A 21,556-nucleotide genomic window follows, 5' to 3' on the forward strand; every position below is an offset into this window, starting at 1 on the left:
ATCAGATATGAAATGAAGACGAGAAAAAAACATGCATAATTATATATACACGGTTTATACGTATACATTCTGAGGACGAACATGATCACGTGCCACTTCCTCTCAGTGTAAAACTGACAGGGGTGTGACTGGCTGTCATTCACCTACACGTGGATGCCAGAAGAAAAACATTTCATTTGATTTTAATTAGTTGTATTCACGGCCCACAATCCCAGGAAATAAGTGTAACTACCACCACCTTGTGTACAAACACCTCCCTGCAGAGCGCGCGCGGATCAGCCGGGAGAGAAACATGACACCGAACAGCGTTAGCGGACCGCCGGGGTGAGTTTACTTCATTCAGCCTACCACATCAGCTTTTTGTGTCAAAGCAGGCACAGCTTCTCTGACACCCTAATAAATTGAAGGTTGACTGGGTACAGCGTTTCATTACCTGAGGCGCTCGGGAGCGCGTTGCGACGCAGCAATAAAAAAAAAAATGTTAGATTGTCTCAGTTCCGGCAGGTATTCGAGTAATTGTCATCCAGGTTTTCTAATTTATCCGGTATTGTAACCGTTTCTGATCAGTCTGGACCCAGTCAGGCAGAACCGCGAAAGATTACCCGCGCTAGAGTAACCGTTAAACATTTAAACACTCTTTCAAACGAGCCTCGCGCGGGAAAAACGGGACAAAGCGACATTCAGCAGCAAATAATGCTGGAATAACAAAAGAAAACCCGAGGAATAATTGATTTCATTTGCCTGTTTTTCCCCTTCAGTGTGAATTTTCCCCTATCATCCAATCTCATATCTTCACCACAGTCTGAATTACACTTTTTCCCACTCTGGTAAGGCGGTGAACGCTTGTTTGTTCTGCTAATTAACTTTATTACCCTGATAGCTCCCTACAGCCTTTGACGAAAACAATTACCATTCTTTATTTTTCTCTCTCTCTCTCTCCCTCTCTCCTCGCTGGCAGAAAGACTATTAATTAGAAACGGGCCCTGGTCTCTGCCATGTTCCCGAGCCCTCAAGCAGGATAGCATTACATTGTCAGTAGTAATTTAGCTCTCATCTGTCTCTGCTAATTATTGTCACATTCATCAAATTCATCAAGGAAAGTGCTCTCAGAAGGATTGCATATTTGCAGTTAATATAGCATAAACTGGTATTACCCATCACCACATTTGTGATGATGAGAGGGACACAACTTATTCAGCCCTAATTAGAGCAAGCTGGGTAATTAATTATACATTCCGCCTTATTACTTCTGAGTCCCAGATATTGTTTGTGGAAAAACTGGAGAGGGAGAGAGAGGAGATAGCGGGAGAAGCCAAGAGGCACGGTGAGAGGGGGGGGTGGGGAGGCGATGTGTTTTGTCACGTGCGCTTCGCCGTAATTCCCACCTGACAAACGTCCGAAAATCAAGGGGAAATTGCAACTTGTCAGCCGCCGAATAACCTGCGTAATAACTGATTAATGAGCTGCACCTGTGACAGGTGCACTTTGGGAGGCGTACTGCGGCAAAAACAACTCACAAACACTCCTCCGAAAAAGTTGAATTTCACGGACGCGTTTCAAAAGTCAAATGTTCACTGGAGGATAAAGTAAGACGACTAGCTTGAGTCTCGTCCAAAAATAGGACGAAGCTCAGAATTCCAGTCCATTTGCTTGTTAGCAAACATATTTAACGTGACAAGCTCGGTGAGGGACACCGAGGCCCCGTTTACACTAGTGCGTTTTAGTTTGAAATCCGCGTCCAGACTAGCGTTTCACCTAGCGTCTCGGAACATATCTCCGTCCACACTACGCCCCCAAAAACGTATATCACGTGAGCACACTCTGGGCATGCGCTGTAGTAAAAAAGGCAGAGTTTAATTGCACAATGGCGCCTAAAACAGACAACAGTGCAAATGTGGAGGACTTTATTTCGTTTTTTTTATTCCCTTAAAGGGTCACGAAACACCAAAACACATGTGTTGAGCTGTTGACAGTCGTATATGTGTCCCACACTGCTAAAAACACTATTAGGACACCTATATTTCACTAAAACGTGTAAATTGCGTTATTTCAAGCAAATTCGTACTTCCGGTTTGAAACTAATTTTTGAAGCTGCGTCACGGCCATGACATAATAGCGTGTATTCCAGCATGCAGACTGGACGTCTGTGCCAGAGTGTGTCTTATTACGTCTTACAGTGTGATGCATTAATGCATGAGTAAGGCTTGGTTCAAACCAATCAGCGCGCTCTATTGTGCATCTTCATTAATATTCATTACTGTCACAGTGTTTAGACGGCAGAGACGCCACGTTGTGTTGGCAAAACAAGTGTGAAGTGTTGCTTTTATAGTTTGCAGCAATTAAGTTTTGTTTTCATTTTCTCTCTGTGAGAGCTCAGCTGGAGTCACGTGTGGATTAAAAGTGTACGCGACGCGCGACAACAATAACTTACGTGTCTAAGGAGGATTATTGTTTACCTGAGAGCTGTTCTCATCTGCAAACGCTGAGATCCGGATTCGCTTGTAACGTTAGTATCCTCTTAATAAAGACGCGGCTCTAGTTGCTGGTGATTGTTCTGTCTCTACAGATTTGGTAAGTGAGCGACCAGTGCTCTTTGTTTATTCAGTTTGTTCGTATCGAATAAAGTTAACTATTGCACTGAGTGCAAACATAGCACCGCATTTTGTGACCGGAATAACACACGCGGCTTTCTGACTCTACCTGCCGTGTGCATCTAAGTTTCCGGGAAATGCGGAGGTTTTTTTTCTCTCATTCGCCGTGCGGTATCAAACATTGCATGAAAAATACACGCTTAGAGCAGTTCCTCGAATCAAATATCACGTTTGTCGCGAGGGACATGAATGAATTCCCTGAATGAAAGAGCCAAACTGCAGTTAAAGTCCAACATTTAATAATTTGGCAAATAATTCGACTACAGATGTCCATGTAGGTTAAACACCATCACTTTTTCATGTGTGTTTATTTTGACTGAAACTCGCGCGTGCCCAAATAGACACTCCCACACCATCCCACTTTAGTTCCTCCGACACTCCCCCCTAAACAGAGCTGGACACGCCCACTTTTCTGACTTTTTCCAAAGTAGAGGTGTGAAAACACCCTGCTGAAACGAGGGGGTTTCATGGCCCTTTAAATCACACATAATTAACTACTTGGAAACATAATACTGTTTACACCAGATGCGCGGATAAATTCGATATTTGCGCATAAATCGACACGTGAACATTTTAAGTTTACTTGCTTCATTCGCGCGTCAAAATCCGATTCATTCGCGCATCAAATTTACTTCACAACAGACACAGATTCGTGTCAAAGGCAGGGCTGCTGTCTGCCCGGTGACTCTAGCTTCATTGCTAAATAGCTAACATGGATTTTATTGAGAGAATAGCTGTGTTTATGTGCTTCATGAAGGCTGAAAAACAGCGTTGATTAGTTTGGAGCCGTGTCTGAGTCCACTAGATCCATTCAGAGGTGCTCCCAGCGCTATGAGCTTATCAACTCCTCCAGAAACCATACCTGGATTACGGAGGCTTTCAGCGGTGCTTCTGACTTAGCCAAGCCCAGTTTGATGACCTGTTGACGGTGTCAGCAGGAGGATTTTCCCCCGGGGCACCAACAACAGGCGCTACGTCATAATCACGCCCCTACAAGAGTAAGCTCCTGATTGGTGAATACCGCAAGATTGTCCGCTGAAGTTTAGATTTTTCCAACTTGAGCCAATCGTCAATCATGCAAAACGCTCAACTCGCGCCGCTCGTTTACGCGAATCGTATAATTTTTTCCCATTCATTCGCGTGTATCACACCGCAGGATGTCTATTAGTGGCTTTGCATTGACTTAACGTAAATCACTCACGCTCCCTCCCGCGTCTGGTGTGAATGCAGCATTAGAATGCAGATTGTTTGCTTTGAGGGTTGGGTTTAGGGGTTGGTGGATTACATATACTAACTCAGGCTCATTATGAATCCCTACCCCTATACACATTTAAAAGCTAAGTTTTTTTGCAGTGTTTGTTTTCGTGAATCCAGCAGAGGCCACTGTGTATGCTTTTTCCTATCTCCAATTTCTCTCATGAGTGCCATTTGCGCCTGTTGTTCTGGCATAAATCCACTAGAAGCCGCTGTCGACTGACTGACTGACCAACCAACCGATCCCCAAACCCGCCCCTTTCCCTAAACGAGCGTTTCCAAAAGCAATCCAGAAAAAGAAAATTTACATTTACATTTAGTCATTTAGCAGACACTTTTCTCCAAAGCGACTTACAAATGAGGACAAGGAAGCAATTTACACAACCAAAAGCAACAATGAATAAGTGCTGTAGGCAAGTTTCTGGTCTGTAAAGTCTAAGAAGGAAAGCATTAGTATTTTTTTTTACTACAGTTAGTGGTATATACAGAGAGGCAATTGCAGATTAGGAAGTGTAGTGGAGACTAAATAGTTGAGTTTTTAGTGGTTTCTTGAAGACAGCGAGTGACTCTGCTGTTCTGATGCAGTTAGGGAGTTCATTCCACCAACTGGGCAGATTAAACGCGAGCGTTCGTGAAAGTGATTTCTCCCCTCTTTGGGATGGAACCACGAGGCAACATTCATTCACAGAACGCAAGTTTCTGGAGGGCACATACATCTGCAGAAGTGAGAGCAGATAAGGAGCAAAGCCAGAAGTCGCTTTGTAGGTAAACATCAGAGCTTTGAATTTGATCCGAGCAGAAACTGGCAGCCAGTGCAAACGGATGAGCAGTGGAGAGACATGTGCTCTTTTATGTTCATTAAAGACCACTCGTGCTGCTGCGTTCTGAAGCAGCTGAAGAGGTTGGATAGAGTTAGCTGGAAGCCCGGCTAGTAGAGAGTTGCAATAGTCCAGTCTGGAGAGAACAAGAGCTTGAACAAGGAGTTGAGCTGCATGTTCAGATAGGAAGGGTCGGATCTTTCTGATGTTATAGAGTGCGGATCTGCACGATCGAGCAGTTCTAGAAATGTGGTCAGAGAAGTTTAGCTGATCATCAATCATTACTCCAAGGCTTTTCACCATTTTGGATGCAGTAATGGTTGCCCCCTCCATCTGGATTGAAAAGTTATGGTGTAGAGTCGGGTTGGCAGAAACTACAAGCATTTCCGTTTTCGCGAGGTTAAGCTGAAGATGATCATCTTTCATCCAGTGTGAAATGTCCGACAGGCAGGCTGAGATGCGAGCTGGGATCGAGGGATCATCAGGGTGAAAAGAGAGGTATAGCTGGGTATCATCAGCATAGCAGTGGTAGGAGAATCCATGTTTCTGGATGACTGGTCCTAGAGATGTCTTGTAGATGGAGAAGATCCCTCACGGCTGCCTGATTTTTACCACGTTTTCAGATCTTACCACTTTCTCTCTCTGTTATTCACTTGTTTATTTTAATTTTTGCCTTTTGTTTTTGTTTTACCTGCTTTCTGGGACTATTCTTTCCCGGACTCGAACCCCATCATCACGGTCAACTCGACTAGTCTAGCAACTTAGACGGCAAGCTACTAGGCAAGCCATCCACACAGAGGTAAGCGGTAGCTTGAAAAGGAAGCCATCAGTGACGTCATACTGCTCCATAGCGTTGGTTATACAGAGGAAATGCAGCCATAATAGCTCTGGCTAAATAATTCATGCTTCCCAGAAATGAACACGGGGGTATGTTTTCACAATGAGCCTCTGTTGGAATATATAGTATGTATAGTTACATCAATGAAAAGTCTGCATAAAGATAGCTGTACAAGTGTGTGTGCGTCTGTGTGTGTGTGGAAGATCCACTGCCAAACCCCTGCGGGCCCTACAGGGACCTGGTATTGTCCTTCTTCCAAATCCCATCTGCACCTTTCCTGTGAGCGCTTCTCACCGTGCTACAATTACACATGACACATTTAATCACATCACACAGTGTCGTCCTGGGACCGTCTCTCATGGATCTGTGTTTACTCTTGAGGTCAAACCTGACCTGCTGACGGCTACTCTATCTGTCCTGAAAGGACGGTGGCTTTTTTATCACAAGGTAACGGCGTGGTGAGAGGTATTAACCACCCCGAGATCAGATAACCAGACGAGGAAATACTGTATATATAATACACTATAATGGATATGGATATGTAAGCTATAGGGCAAACAGAACAGCTCAACACTGACTGAAATGCCATTAATGAATATATTTTTAATAATGATTGCTACTATTTTATTAAATCTATTGAATATTTAATTGTACTCTATTATCATTTGCTGTATTCTACTCTGTTCGACTCTGTTTTACTATTTTACTTCCTCATTCTGTTATATTTTAATCTTATTATGACATACTTCTGTTCAATTTTAATATCGTATGATATATATTATGTGGTCATGTGATTTTTGTTTATTTCTATGCCAGACTTCATTGCTTTTTATTCATTTTTAGGTTCCTCCATTCATTCTTTTCGGCTTAGTCCCTTTATCCAACAGGGGTCACCACTGCGGAATGAACTGCCAACTTTTCCAGCATGTGTTTTACGCAGCGGATGCCCTTCCAGCTGCAATCTATCAATGGGAGACATCCATACACACTCATTCACACACATACACTATGGACAATTTATGGACAAAAAAAGCAAAAGCACTTGCATCTAATAGTTTGGTTTTACTATTAGAGATTGTTATAGGTTAATTTAAAATATAAGAGATAAATATGCATCATGATGCACTGGGAAAACTGTATTTAATTTTCTCCAACAACAAAAATACTGCCTTAACAAGACATTATTATTATTATTATTATTATTATTATTATTATTATTATTATTAGTGTTATTTATTTATTATTAATATCATTATTACTATTATTATTATTATTAATATTATAACAATAAAACTACTACTAATAATAATAATAATAACAAAAATAACAAAAAAATTATTATTATAACACAAATAATAACAATAATAATAATAATAATAATTATTATTATTATTATTATTTATTTATTTATTTATTTATTTATTTATTTATTTATTTATTTATTTATTTTTATTATTATTATTATAATTTTTATTATTAATATTATTTTTTTATTATTATTTTTATTATTTTTAATATTAATATTATTACAATAAAACTACTACTACTGATAATAATAACAACAATAACACTAATAATTATAATTATTATTATTATAACTACACAAATAATAATTCATTCATTCATTTTCTTTTCAGCTTAGTCCCTTTATTAATCCGGGGTCGCCACACCGGAATGAACCGTCAACTTATTTTCTCATTTCATACACTTCTTTAATAAATGACATCCACTCTAATTTTACTCAATTTCATTGCTGTACATTAATTCAGTTCTGCATTGCTTATTCTATTCTGTCCAGCCGAGCTTCTGTTCTACGCTCATTTGATACTTCAATATTCGCATTATAATTCTATACCACTTTATTCCATTTAGTTCTGTTCTATTATGTTTTATTATTTATTTTTGTGATACTTCCGTTTTCTCTTAATTAAATGACTCTGTTTCATTTTCCTATCCTAATGCATTTTCTATTCAGTTCCACTCCAGTTTAACTCTATTGCTGTGCATTAATTCATTCTGTATTCTGTACTCTACTGTAATTTGACACTTCAGTATTCACATTGTAATTCTATAACACTCTATTTTGTTCTAGTATTTTCTATTCTTTATTAGCTAATTATTAATTATTCTATTTGAAGCTTTCTGTTTATGTGATGCTTCCGTTTTCTCTTTATAAATGACTCTATTTTATTTTCCTCTGCTAATACATTTTCTATTCAGTTCCACTAATCCGTTATACTCCATTGCATTCTATTGTGCTTCTATTTTCCTCTTCTCTTCTATTCCGCCGTGTTCCATTATGCAGCCTTTTTTCCTTCATATTGTATATTTTTTTTACTCTATTTAAATAGTAAAGTCGTCCTCTTGTGTAACTGGGAATTATTTGCGGCACCATCCTTGTAACACATCACACGCGGCTTCTGTCAAACCCGTGGAAAATTAATAGCCGAGAGAGATGACATGCTGAAAGGAGAAAGGACACATCGCAGATTCAGAGGAGAAGAGACTTCCAGATGCCATAAGACTGTCAGATTAAGCGAACATGTGCCAGTCGATCTCGCTACACAGTGACCAGCGTCACCTCCGAGGCGAAACTATTAAGTCCAACATTCCCCGTCTAAGTGTTTATCGGAGAAGGCCGACTTACATGTCCTCTGGAGCAGATATTGAAACTGATTGGACAATGGCGGAATACCAGACGGGTGTAGCACAAGGCCGACCCCGGCAAATAGGAAGAAAAAATCTTAATCTGCAACACAATGGTGCGCTCTTGAAACCCTATCATTTTCACTTCCTGTGAGTCGGCCGTCTGACTGTGAATGAAGTCAAAGGAGTGGATAGTGTCGAAAATTGGATCACAGCTAACATTCGTTCATTTTTATCAGCAGCTGCCAAAGGTCATCTGGCATAATAGCTGATGAATTTAAACCCCACGGATTTCATTTGCAATTTTCAATTTAGCAAGGCCTCCGAACCCCGCGGCGATAAGGGTTTCCACCTATCGTGGCCTGTCACAAACATCAAGGATCGTTGTGAACCCACAGGAAAAAAAAAGGAGTGAGGAAGATAAGGCCAGGGGGAAGACGGGGATCGTATGGGAAAGTTGGGGGGCTCCCCACATGGTTAAGTTCAGCAAATGTCATTTCTGACAAGGAGACCCACAGAGCGACGAATAAACTATTCCTCCGCAGTCGTCTGACAGTACGTCTTGTTTAGGGGAGCCACCGATCCTATGTGAGATGGTCCATTAGCTTGGCATATATTTGTTGTGACATCATAAAACCCTAAATACATTTGTTAGACCTCAAATAATGGATTTCCCACAATTCTTTCTGCCTCGGTAACCCTTAATCACTATTCTTAATATGCCACATCCCCGGTATGATGCATTATTACCCCGTTCAGGCAGCTTTGGAAGGGCATCCAAAAAAAAAAAAAAAAAAGAAAAAAAAGTGGCTCCATCAAATAAAATTTTTATTCAATTCAAGTTAAAATTTCTCAACTTGAATTAGAATTTTTTATTGAGAATTTAAATTTCTTTTTTGAATTTGAATTCATTTTAAATTTGAATTTCTTAAATTTGAATTTCTTAATTTGAATTTGAATTTCTTGTTTTGAATTTATTTTGAAATAAATATCTTATTTTAAATTTGAATATCTTATTTTGAATGTAAATTTCTTATTTCTTATTTTGAATTTGAATTTATTTTGAATTTGAATATCTTATTTTGAATTTATTTTGAATTTTAATATCTTATTTTTATTATAAATTTCTTATTTCTTATTTTGAATTTGAATTTATTTTGAATTTGAATATCTTATTTTGAATTTATTTTGAATTTGAATATCTTATTTTGAATTTATTTTGAATTTTAATATCTTATTTTTAATATAAATTTCTTATTTTAAAATTGAATATCTTATTTAAAATGTAAATTTCTTATTTCTTATTTTGAATTTGAATTTATTTTGTATTTCTTATTTTGAATTTATTTTGAATTTCTTATTTTTAATTTATTTTGAATTTGAATATCTTATTTTGAATTTGAATTTCTTAATTTGAATTTGAATTTCTTATTTTGAATTTGAATTTCTTAGTTTGAATTTCTATTTCTTGTTTTGAATTTATTTGGGGTTATGGAAAAGTTGGGGGCTCCCCGCATGGTTAAGTTTAGCAAACGTCATTTCTGACAAGGAGACCTGTGGAGCGATGGATAAACTATTCCTTCGCAGTCATCTGACAGTATGTTTTATTTAGGGGAGCCACCGATCCCATGTGAGATGGTCATAAAACCCTAAATACATTTGTTAGACCTCAAATAATGGATTTCCAACAATTCTTTCAGCCTCTGTAACCCTTAATCACCATCGCATGCCCATTCTTAATATGTCACATCTCCAGTATGATCCATTATTACCCAGTTCAGGCAGCTTTGGAAGGGCATCCAAAAAAAAACGGCTCCATCAAATTCAATTTCAGTTCAATTCAAGTTAAAATGTCTTTACTTGAATTACAATTTTTTATTGTGAATTTGAATTGCTTAATTTGAATTTCTTGAATTTGAATTTGAATTGCTTATTTTGAATTTAAATTTATTTTGAGCTTGAATTTCTTAATTTGAATTTCTTATTTTGATTTTCTCATTTTGATCTTGAATTTCTTAATTTGAATTTCTTTTTTAAATTTGAATTTTTTATTTTGACTTTTATTTTGAATTTATTCATTTGAATTTCTATTTCTTGTTTTGAATTTGAATTTCTTTGGGATCGTATGGGAAAGTTGGGGGGCTCCCCACATGGTTAAGTTCAGCAAATGTCATTTCTGACAAGGAGACCCACAGAGCGACGAATGAACTATTCCTCCGCAGTCGTCTGACAGTACGTCTTGTTTAGGGGAGCCACCGATCCCATGTGAGATGGTCCATTAGCTGGGCATATATTTGTTGTGACATCATAAAACCCTAAATACATTTGTTAGACCTCAAATAATGGATTTCCCACAATTCTTTCTGCCTCGGTAACCCTTAATCACCATTCTTAATATGTCACATCCCCGGTATGATGCATTATTACCCCGTTCAGGCAGCTTTGGAAGGGCATCCAAAAAAAGACGGCTCCATCAAATTCAATTTAGCGCTGGTTAGGAACAGCTGACTGTCATAGAAATAAGGCAGCGATCCGACAGGAGGTCGGGATGAATGGGAAGAGGCTCTCGAAGACACTTGGCAAGCCCTCCTGCGCCAGAGAAGGAATGGAAATCACAGTGAACAGCTGTGACTAATACCATCTTGTAAGTGCTAGCCCCAAAGAAAACGTAGAGTGCTTCAGAACAATTCGCCCAGAGCGGGGAGAGGGGGGGGAGAGGAGATTTTCCCCTCAAAAGCTAAACGACGGGCTGTGTCTTAACGGTAGGAGGTGTTCGATAATAGGCCTGATTGAGGCGTGCTTTGGATTTAACGGCAAATAAATTGCTCTGCAAAATAAATGAGCGCTTGCATGTTTGGTGACTGGATAGATGGATGACGACACGAGCTTGTTATCGAAGAGGAACTAGTCCTAATATATCTTCATTAGGCTCATACAATGCTGAAATGCACTTAGTGATGTTTTAGACCACGCGAGGCCATTAATGCGATGCTCATCGCTTTCATTATTCATGAAATAAAACCAAAGGAAGGCGCTTGCGTATAAAGATATCAAGGCCTCAGAGTGGGGAAAAAAAGGTCTGGGTGAAGATCATGCAAATCCATTTGTTTCCGATGGCTGGTTGAGTAAAAGACTACACAGCGTGCACGAAGGTGTGTGTGTGTGTGTGTATCCTCAGAGAATGCCTCGTCTTCCACAGCCAGGAACAATGCAGATGGATGCAGCGGGACTCTGGGACGCATGACAAGTGTCTTCATCCTGCATTAATTGCTCAAATTGAAGCAGTGCCACATCTCTCCAAACTAGACGTTGCTGTGAGTTCCCTTTGATATGATAATGGCATGCTTCTTAGCGAAGGGAAATGCAAATTGCAGGCGGTAATTTGGTGGCATGCACCTGCCGACACGGCACTCTCTCTCTCGCGCGCTCTCGCCACGGCAGCGGCTTCATCCACGCACACAAAAGCGGCCCACTGGTGAAATTACGCTCGCGTGGCCCGCGTTACCGACAGATGCTCCCCTCTGTAGCCATTGTGTTCCCGCTCTGATAGAAGCTGACAGTAGAGCACACATAGGTTTAGCGGCATGCTAATAATCAGTCAACATTTTGCCTGGATAATTCTCGCATTTAAATGCATCCCGAAAGGAGGCACAATAACATTTGAGCCGTCAGATCAAAAAAAGGAAGAGTGCCGGATGATAAACACATCAGTGTTTTTAAGCGCTCGTCTTGCCATTTTCAAATCTGGCCTTTTGCTGAAAGAAAAACGGCCGAGCGGTTCAGCTGTGATCAGTCCAGGTTTGTACAAGGTCAAGTCATGTTATAAACAACAACACTGCATTTAAATCCATCCAGCTTAGATTCATTAATGTCAACATGAAGCAACATTGAGCTTTTTTGGGGGGGTCAATGAAAGCATCCCTCATGAAGTACAGTAAATCTTTTTGAAACCTATGGAGCTTATAATACGCCAAAACAATCTGAATTTAAATTGTGTTCATTTGAGTTATTGACAATTGTAATTTAATATATCTGACTTTTTATAAATCATTAAAATTGTTTTGAATTTGAATTTCTTAATTTGAATTTTTTATTTTGAATTAGGATTTTTTATTTTGAATTAGAATTTTTTATTTTGAATTAGAATTTTTTTATTTTGAATTTCTTATTTTGAATTAGAATTTTTTATTTTGAATTTCTTATTTTGAATTTGAATTTCTAATTTTGAATTTGAATGTTTTTTATTTTGAATTTCCTATTTTGAATTTCTTATTTTGAATTTCTTAATTTGAATTTTTTTTATTTTGAATTTCTCATTTTTAATTTCTTAATTAGAATTTCTTATTTTTAATTAGATTTATTTATTTAGAATTCCTTATTTTGAATTAGATTTTTTTTTCAATTTCTTATTTTGAATTTGAATTTCTTATTTTGAATTTCTTATTTAAAATTTCTTATTTTGAATTTCTTATTTAAAATTTCTTATTTTGAATTTCTTATTTTGAATTTCTTATTTTGAATTTCTTATTTTAAATTTCTTATTTTGAATTTCTTATTTTGAATTTCTTATTTTGAATTTCTTATTTTAAATTTCTTATTTGGAATTTCTTATTTTAATTTTCTTATTCTGAATTTCTTATTTTAAATTTCTTATTTTGAATTTCTTATTTTAAACTTCTTATTTTGAATTTCTTATTTTAAATTTCTTATTTTGAATTTCTTATTTTAAATTTCTTATTTTGAATTTCTTATTTTAAACTTCTTATTTTGAATTTCTTATTTTAAATTTCTTATTTTGAATTTGAATTTCTTATTTTTTGTAATGAGGGGTCAGACGAAGCGGGATCCATTTGCAGCGTTTTTATTGAAGGTGACACAAGTAGACACGCAGGTATACGGGTTTCACTGCAAAGATGGGTAAATAACAGCACTCACTCAAAGTCAGGTCACAAGCAAGTTTGTAGGCAGGCAGCAGGAATGCATAGACGAGAAAACAGGCTAGGATCTGGGCAGGCAGCATAGAATCACAGGTACACAATCGGTCCGGGTCGGCAACAGAAATCAGTCAGAGAATGCAGAAAACGCTTGGAATTGAATGCTGAGCAAAACAAGACTTCGCACTGAATGACTTGGGCTTATAAGTGTGAGTGTATTGGTTTCAGCTGGACAGTAATCATAGTACCGCAGGGTCTTGTGGGTATTGGAGTTCATGTGCTTTCAGTAGTCGGGTGAGCGGGACCTCTGCTGGTTGGTAAGAGGATTAACTGGGACCAAGTCTGTGACAATTTTGAATTTCTTAATTTGAATATCTTATTTTGAATTTGAATTTCTTAATTTGAATTTAAATTTAATATCTTGAATATTGAACATCTGAAATTCAAGACTGAATATTTCAAGCCAGAACTTTTTATACACGTATTTTCAAACTTCAGTTTTTTTTGGTTCTGAATTCCCAGACTGCAGATATGCAGTTTGTAAAAATACAGTTTCAAGTTTTCAAGATAAAGAAATTCAGAACATCAAATTCAATACTCTAAAATACCAGAAATTCAGATCATGAAATTCATAATCAGCAGAAAGTTGGTCAGGGGTCATCAACAGGGAGGAGTAGACGATACATTTCAGATGTTCAATATTCAAATGATAAAATTCAAATCCAAATTAAGAAATTTATATTCAAAAAAATTTTAATGGCAAATAAAAAATTCTGATTTATTAAATTACAATTGTCAATAATTCAAATGAACACAATTCAAATTCAGATTGTTTTGGCATGTTATTAGCTCCATAGAACTCTACATTAAGAGGTTGGTTTATGTTGTAATGTTTGTTCCATTAGCAAGATGCATTTAAATATACAAAAATGCAACAAAAAATATAAATAATGATGAAATTAAGTGTTTTTTTGGGGGTGGGGGGGGGGTGGGGGGGGTATGCTGTTGTATTTTTAACTGTCTGTATTTTGCACTGTCGTTGTATTTGCCCTGTCTGGAGCGAGCACCTAAGCTTTTCACTCATCATAGCACACGTGCTGCTGATGATGTGACAATAAAAGTGATTTAATTTGATTTGATTTACACTCAAATCACGCTCATATAAGGTGTGATGCACAACTACTCATGTACAGTTGAAGTCCCCCTGAATTATCCGCCCCCCTGTTTATTTTTTTCCCCAATTATTGTTTAACGGAGGGCAGATTTTTCTTCAACACATTTCTAAACATAATAGTGTTAATAACTCATCTCTAATAACTGATTTATTTTATCTTTGCCATGATGACAGTAAATAATATTTGACTAGATATTCTTCAAGACACTTCTATACAGCTTAAAGTGACATTTAAAGGCTTAACTAGGTTAATTAGGTTAAGGTTAGGGTAATTAGGCAAGTTATTGTATAACGATGGTTTGTTCACTATCAGGAAAAATATATAGCTTAAAGGGGCAAATAATATTGACCTTAAACTGGTGTTTAAAATATTAATAACTGCTTTAATTGTAGCTAAAATTAAACAAATAAGACTTTTTCCAGAAGAAAAAATATTATCAGACATACTGTGAACATTTCTTGAATCTGTTAAACATCATTTGGGAAATATTTAAAAAAGAATAAAAAAATCAAAGGGGGGCGAATAATTCTGGCTGTAACTTTATATAAAAATATGAAAAAAAAAAGCTGAATATGTACATGCCTTAAACGTCGACATGCACTGCATGACTTTGATCTGTTGACAATATTCAAGGAACAATAATAAAAGACATGAGCAAAACTATTTAGGTAAAGTTTTTATCAAAAACAGAAAATCTATGATATCTGGAGCTGTTTCACCTCGGCCTTCAAAAATATTAAAATGAATTATAATTGCGTGGTACATACAAGAGCGACTATTGACTGAATGGAGCGGTAATCGAATTCAGTCCCCCTTGATGTGCTCGCAGTAGCCTTGAAAAACACCTGTAACCATAGCGATGATGGATAAGGTATATATACTTGGCTGTATACCGCTATAGTAAGGCACATATCCAGATTTTTCCATCAGAATGGCTCAGCTGGGCCAAACATTTTTCATTTCCATTCGCTTAAGTGTACTTCATTTAATTTGGTGATTGAATTATTTAATTGCTTGTTTTACATTTCAGGTGTTGACTTTGGATATGCAATGCATTTTAGCAAACATCCGTGACCATCGACCACAAACCAGTCATGAGAGTAAATTGTTGATTTATACATCAGATGAAAGCTGAAGGGCTGCACGATGGCGCAGTGGGTAGCTCTCACAACAAGAAGGTCGGTGGTTTGAGCCTCGGCTGGGTCAGTTGTAGGGACGCAACGATTATAGTTTTTGGTTGTGCGATTATAGTGTGAGGAACAATCACGGTTTCACAGTTATTATGCATTCATTGATTTAAAAAATACTAGTTTCTTATATTTTAAAATGCTGTTTATAGCTGCTCAGTAACTAAATAATATTCATTCATTCATTTTCTTGTCGGCTTAGTTCCTTTATTAATCCGGGGTGGCCACAGCAGGATGAACCACCAACTCATCCAGCAAGTTTTTACGCAGCGGATGCCCTTCCAGCCGCAACCCATCCCTGGGAAACATCCACACACACATTCACACACACACACTACAGACAATTTAGCCTACCCAATTCACCTGCACTGCATGTGTTTGGACTGTGGGGGAAACCGGAGCACCCGGAGGAAACCCACGCGAATGCAGGGAGAACATGCAAACTCCACACAGAAACGCCAACTGAGCCGAGGTTCGAACCAGCGACCCAGCGACCTTCGCTGTGAGGCGACAGCAATACCTACTGCGCCACTGCCTCGCCCCCAAATAATATTGTACAACACAAAATAAAAATAACGAACAAACAATAGTCCATTTCTCTTTGGACTTAAAAATAAGTGAAAAAAAAGTCTGACATTTAAATAAGTAATATTTTACACTTAAGATAAATTTGAAAAAATAAATAAATAATACATAAATAAATAAATAAATAAGATAAGATGTTTTTTTTTTGTTTGTTTGTTTGTTTTTTAGCATAGTATTAATTTCTTGCAACTTTTGTTTACTGTTTGCTAGGCTGACTTGACCAATCTTCTGTTTTTGCTTTAACATCTATTTTATCTTACAGGACACTGATGAGCTGATCATCAGAGCTTTCAGATGTTGCAGTGGCCCTCCTCACAGTCGTCAAACATAGTGACACAAGTCCAGTTTACCGTCAACCTATGAAAAACTCATCGAGAGTGAGATTGCAGGCAGCCTCTTCAGATCTGCTGATGCCTTCCTGGTAATATTTGGACTGATCTATGCACTACACCTCAACTCTCCCAGGGGACTGACCAACACTTTTATTTAAAAGATTTTACTTTGTCTTGACGAGGGTGAACTGTCACCTGAGTTACAGAGCCTCAAAAATAATTTGATGCGATTGTAGAAATTGATTGGAAAAATGATTAAGGCCTGGCAGTTCCTCAGTAGTTCAATGTAGTTTGTTTTTGTGAAAATACTGGTTGAAAAGGTTTTTGCATTTTTCCCCACAATGTGCATTTATTGTTATTTGTCATTAATACAGCTCTTGTCCTTAAGAGTTGTTGAGTACAGCTGGGTAGTACTTGGTAACCATACAGGTAATTTAGTTTTAAATAGTTCATGTTTTTGTAAAGCTTCATGCAAGTTCGTGAATTTGTGATGTCAGAGGTGTGGTCTTAAATCTGCCTTTCAGGTTTTATCCTTTTAAATTAACACTGCAGTGTCAAATTTACACTGAAAAAAGTGTTGCATGCAAAACTGTTGCAAGCGATTTATTTGTGTTGAATTTAAACATTCATTCATTCATTTTCTTGTCGGCTCAGTCCCTTTATTAATCCGGGGTTGCCACAGCGGAATGAACCGCCAACTTATCCAGCAAGTTTTTACGCAGCGGATGTCGTTCCAGCCACAACCCATCTCTGGAAAATGAATTTAAACGAACAAATTAAATTTAATAAAGTTCAACTCAATTTGTTTGTTTAAATTCAGCCCAAATAAATTGTTTACAACCACTTAACGTAAAAAAAATTTAGTAAATCCAATGAAAAATCTTTGAATATTTTTTTTCAGTGTAGTTTTGAGGCTTCGATTTTTGAGCTTTAAATGTTTTGAGTTACTTGCACTTAAAACAAAAAGACAAAAATACTAATAAATATTGAGTTGATTCAACTTGAAAGTGGTTCTTTGTGTACTTTTTTGAGTAATGTTAACTTAATGCTATGAGAATGGGTAAGCAAAATTTTAAGTTACTGTAACTTAAAATATTTAAGTTGATTACATAAGTTTTAATATAGCTGTAATGAAAAGGCCTAAGTAGCATGTAATCAAAATATTTAAGTTTTGAAAACTTAAATTTTTTAAGTTCATGAACTTAAAGGGTCACGAAACACCAAAACACATTTTTTGAGCTGTTGATATAATAATAGTGTTTGAGCAGTGGTATATGTGTCCCACACTGCTAAAAACACTATTAGGACACCTATATTTCACTAAAAAGTGTAAATTGGTTGTTTTTGCGTTATTTCAAGTAAATTCGTACTTCCGGTTTGAAACGAATTTTTAAAGCTGCGTCACGGTCATGAGATAATAGCGTGTATTCCAGCGTGCAGACTGGACGCCTGTGCCAGAGTGTGTCTTATTACGTCTTACAGTGTGCTGCATTAATGCATGAGTAAGGCTTGGTTCAAACCAATCAGCACGCTCTATTGTGCAACTTCATTAATATTCATTACTGTCACCGTGTTTAGACGACAGAGACGCCACGTTGTGTTGGCAAAACAAGCGTGAAGTGTTGCTTTTATAGTTTGCTGCAGTGAAGTTTTGTTTTCATTTTCTCTCTGTGAGAGCTCAGCTGGAGTCACGTGTGGATTAACAGTGTACGCGACGCTCCACAACAATAACTTACATGTCTAAGGAGGATTATTGTTTACCTGAGAGCTGTTCTCATCTGCAAACGCTGAGATCCGGATTCGCTTGTAGTCTCCTCTTAATAAAGACGCGGCTCTAGTTGCTGGTGATTGTCCTGTCTCTACAGATTTGGTAAGTGAGCGACCAGTGCTCTTTGTTTATTCAGTTTGTATTTCATTCGTATCAAACAAACTATTGCACCGAGTGTAAACAAGTTAGCACTGACAGTTACAACCAAACTATAACCTTGTGTTGGATTTTGTGACCGGAATAACACACGCGGCTTTCTGACACTACCTGCCGTGTGCATCTAAGTTTCCGGGAAATGCTGAGTTTTTTTTTTTCTCTCATTCGCCGTAAGGTATCAAACATTGCATGAAAAATACACGCTTAGAGCAGTTCCTCGAATCAAATATCTCGTTTGTCGCGAGGGGCACGAATGAATTCCCTAAATGAAAGAGCCAAACTACAGTTAAAGTCCAACATTTAATAATTTGGCAAATAATTCGACTACAGATGTCCATGTAAACACAGTCACTTTGTCCCCGGTGTGTGTGTGTGTTTTGACTCTGAAGCTCAGCGCGCCCAAATAGACACTCCCACACCAAGCCTCTTTTCTTCCTCCGACACTCCCCCTTAAACAGAGCTGGACACGCCCACTTTTCTGACTTTTTCCAAAGTAGAGGTGTGAAAACACCCTGCTGAAACGAGGGGGTTTCATGGCCCTTTAACGAGTTACATCAAATGTTTTGAGTTCTGCTTACTTATTTGGGTTTACAGTGTATTATAAACTCCTTTACTTATTATTCTAATAACCATAATTACCAATTTTGGCTAACATCAAAAATATGCGCATGCAACACAAGACTCTTTTGTGCTCCATGGTGTCAGATATTGCTTGCATATGAGAGCGTGAACCTCAACAGTAAACAGCCCACCACCATCACCGGCAATATTTCAGTCTACCTGCAATATGAATTGCCGGAGTCTCAGTTGACCCGCTGTAACTCAAGACTTTGAGTCGAGTCTGGTTGATGAAGTAAGACTTTTGTGCTCTGATATCAATGCGGTGGTAACTCTCCTCCCCTTTGGCGGAAGATATCACGAGGGACGCCGTAAAAGGTTCCTCTGTCTGCCTCTGACTCACACCCGCCTGGGCACCAAACAAAAGCCTTGCTTCACCAGCGACCAGCCGATCCGCTCTAAACCTCAGCGGTCAGGAATGCTCTGGATCTGCGGAGCGTATGATGAGGAGCGTAAGGGATGACAGGGCATTTGGGCCAGTCGCTCACTAACAACTCTTCTCAGCTTGAGGCTGACATGTTTTTCCGCTTTTTTTCTGCCGCTGATGGCAGTGAGGTCACTATAAACTGAATTGGATGTGTTGATGGGAAGGAGACAAGTGGAACTTGCTGGAAACAGTGAGTCAGGGGATGTGCTCTTGTGCATCAGCCTCTAGTGACCTTACAACCGTACCCACATGAGAGCAGTTTGCGGCTTTCTTTACTTACAGCTGAGACGGACATGCAGTGCCATGTTCTATAGCAGAACCAATTCATGCAGCTATATTTTCACATTTTGCAAAGAAAATGTTAGAGGGGTTTGGATGGCAAGCCAGTATTTCTAGCTGTTCCCTTGGCTTTACTCTCTGGTTCCTTCAATATTATCTAGCTGCAGGCCCGCAGAGCCACACACATTTCAGGCACACACAATCCAGCACACAAGATCTAGGCAAACCATATGATGGATTTTAACGTTATTAACGTCTTCTCGGACATCGTCATAAATATAATTATATATATATATATATATATATATATATATATATATTGGTAATAAATATTGAACACAGTAAACAATAGTGTTTACTATTTCACAAATATTGCAATCAAGACAGGTGAATGAGGAGCGTTGTTTCCGATCACCATTCAACTCTATCAGATGACTATCATTATTATCTGACAGTGTAGTATAGCACAGGAATGGGCAAACTTGATCCTCGAGGGCCGGTGTCCCTGCAGAGTTTTGTTCCAACACTAGTCAAACACACCTGAACATGCTAATCAGTGTCTTTAAGATCACAAGAAATCTATAAGCAGGTGTTTTTGATTAGAGTTGGAGCTAAACTGTGCAGGACACCGGCCCTCCAGGACCGAGTTTGCCCACCCCTGGTATAGCAGATACTGAGTCAGTATAGCAGATACTCGTTTGCTGGCCTCGCTGAACAATCTAAATTGGACAGGTTTAATTTATATAATGGATTCATTTATAATGAAGGAAATAATAGCAAGTTAATAAAGGCAGTAATACATCTTTATATAATACAAATCTATTTTACATGTAATAAATGTATAACAATATATTAATATTCTACTCAAGCGATTATGGTATTTATTTGCTTAATTCTCTAATAACTTTTTTATTAATGATTTCCCATTTATAGTAAGCAATATATTGTTTTTAAACCATATAAGCACTGGTAATTTGTTGTAATTATAGTTGCAACAAATTTAGCATTACAAACAAATTAACTGTTAATAATTAATTAAGCATAATAATTATATATATACATACATATATATATATATATATATATATATATATATATATATATATATATATATATATAATTAATTAACAGTTGCTACAGTTTAGTAAAACATAGTTGTTTATAATCAGATACTCAAGATAAAATAAATAGATTAAGATAAAATAATATATAAACTATATTATATATTGTTTAAATGATGAACTATAGTAATTCATTTTAATGTGACACATTTTTGTTTGCTTTTTATATTTTACAACAAAGCGATTTTAACCAAGTATGATAATAAATATCCTGAACTACTTTATCACACTTAATCCTACAATTAGACGGTCTATTATGTTTTCTTTGTGAATGTAGACACATGAATTAAGTCATAAGTGTTTAACTGATTATTTTTATTTACATATTTTGAGTTCACTGTTTGACTGACTGACTGACTGACCGATCGACTGACCCACCCTCCTCCTTCCCTAAACCCAACCAATTTTGATTGACTCACCCACCGACTCCAGAAACAGAAAAGCCCTCATCCGACTTTTACCACGCTTTCAGATTTTACCACATTCTCACCATTATTTACTTGTTTATTTTATTCTTTGGATTCTGTTTTTCAATTATCTGCTTTCTGGAACCGTTTTACACGGCACTCAAATCCAGTTGTTGTGATCGACTCCTCTCTGTGTCTCAAGTACGCCAATGTATATAGCGAGCTAACGGGATAAACTGGTAACAGCGGGAAAGCTGTTCATACGGAGGTAAGTGGTCAGCTGGTAAGCGCGAAAAGGAATGCGGTCATACCGCCCCATAGCATTCATTTAAAAAATTTAATTTTTTTACCGCTGGCTAC

At 37.4% G+C, this 21,556-nt stretch overlaps 2 long non-coding RNA genes across 9 annotated transcripts in view; one reads left to right on the top strand and one right to left on the bottom strand.

Moving 5' to 3' along the window:
• sox2ot (SOX2 overlapping transcript) overlaps positions 1–21,556 on the bottom strand; it is a 258,951-nt gene that overhangs the window by 147,477 nt on the left and 89,918 nt on the right. The window lies entirely within an intron of this gene.
• LOC141380264 (uncharacterized) lies at positions 84–17,430 on the top strand. The gene is made up of 3 exons (XR_012397975.1): positions 84–324; positions 11,386–11,521; positions 16,351–17,430. It is a non-coding gene; the product is annotated as an uncharacterized lncRNA (long non-coding RNA).

The sequence above is a fragment of the Danio rerio genome, chromosome 22 (genome assembly GCF_049306965.1).
Source record: "Danio rerio strain Tuebingen ecotype United States chromosome 22, GRCz12tu, whole genome shotgun sequence".
Taxonomy (NCBI): domain Eukaryota; kingdom Metazoa; phylum Chordata; class Actinopteri; order Cypriniformes; family Danionidae; genus Danio; species Danio rerio.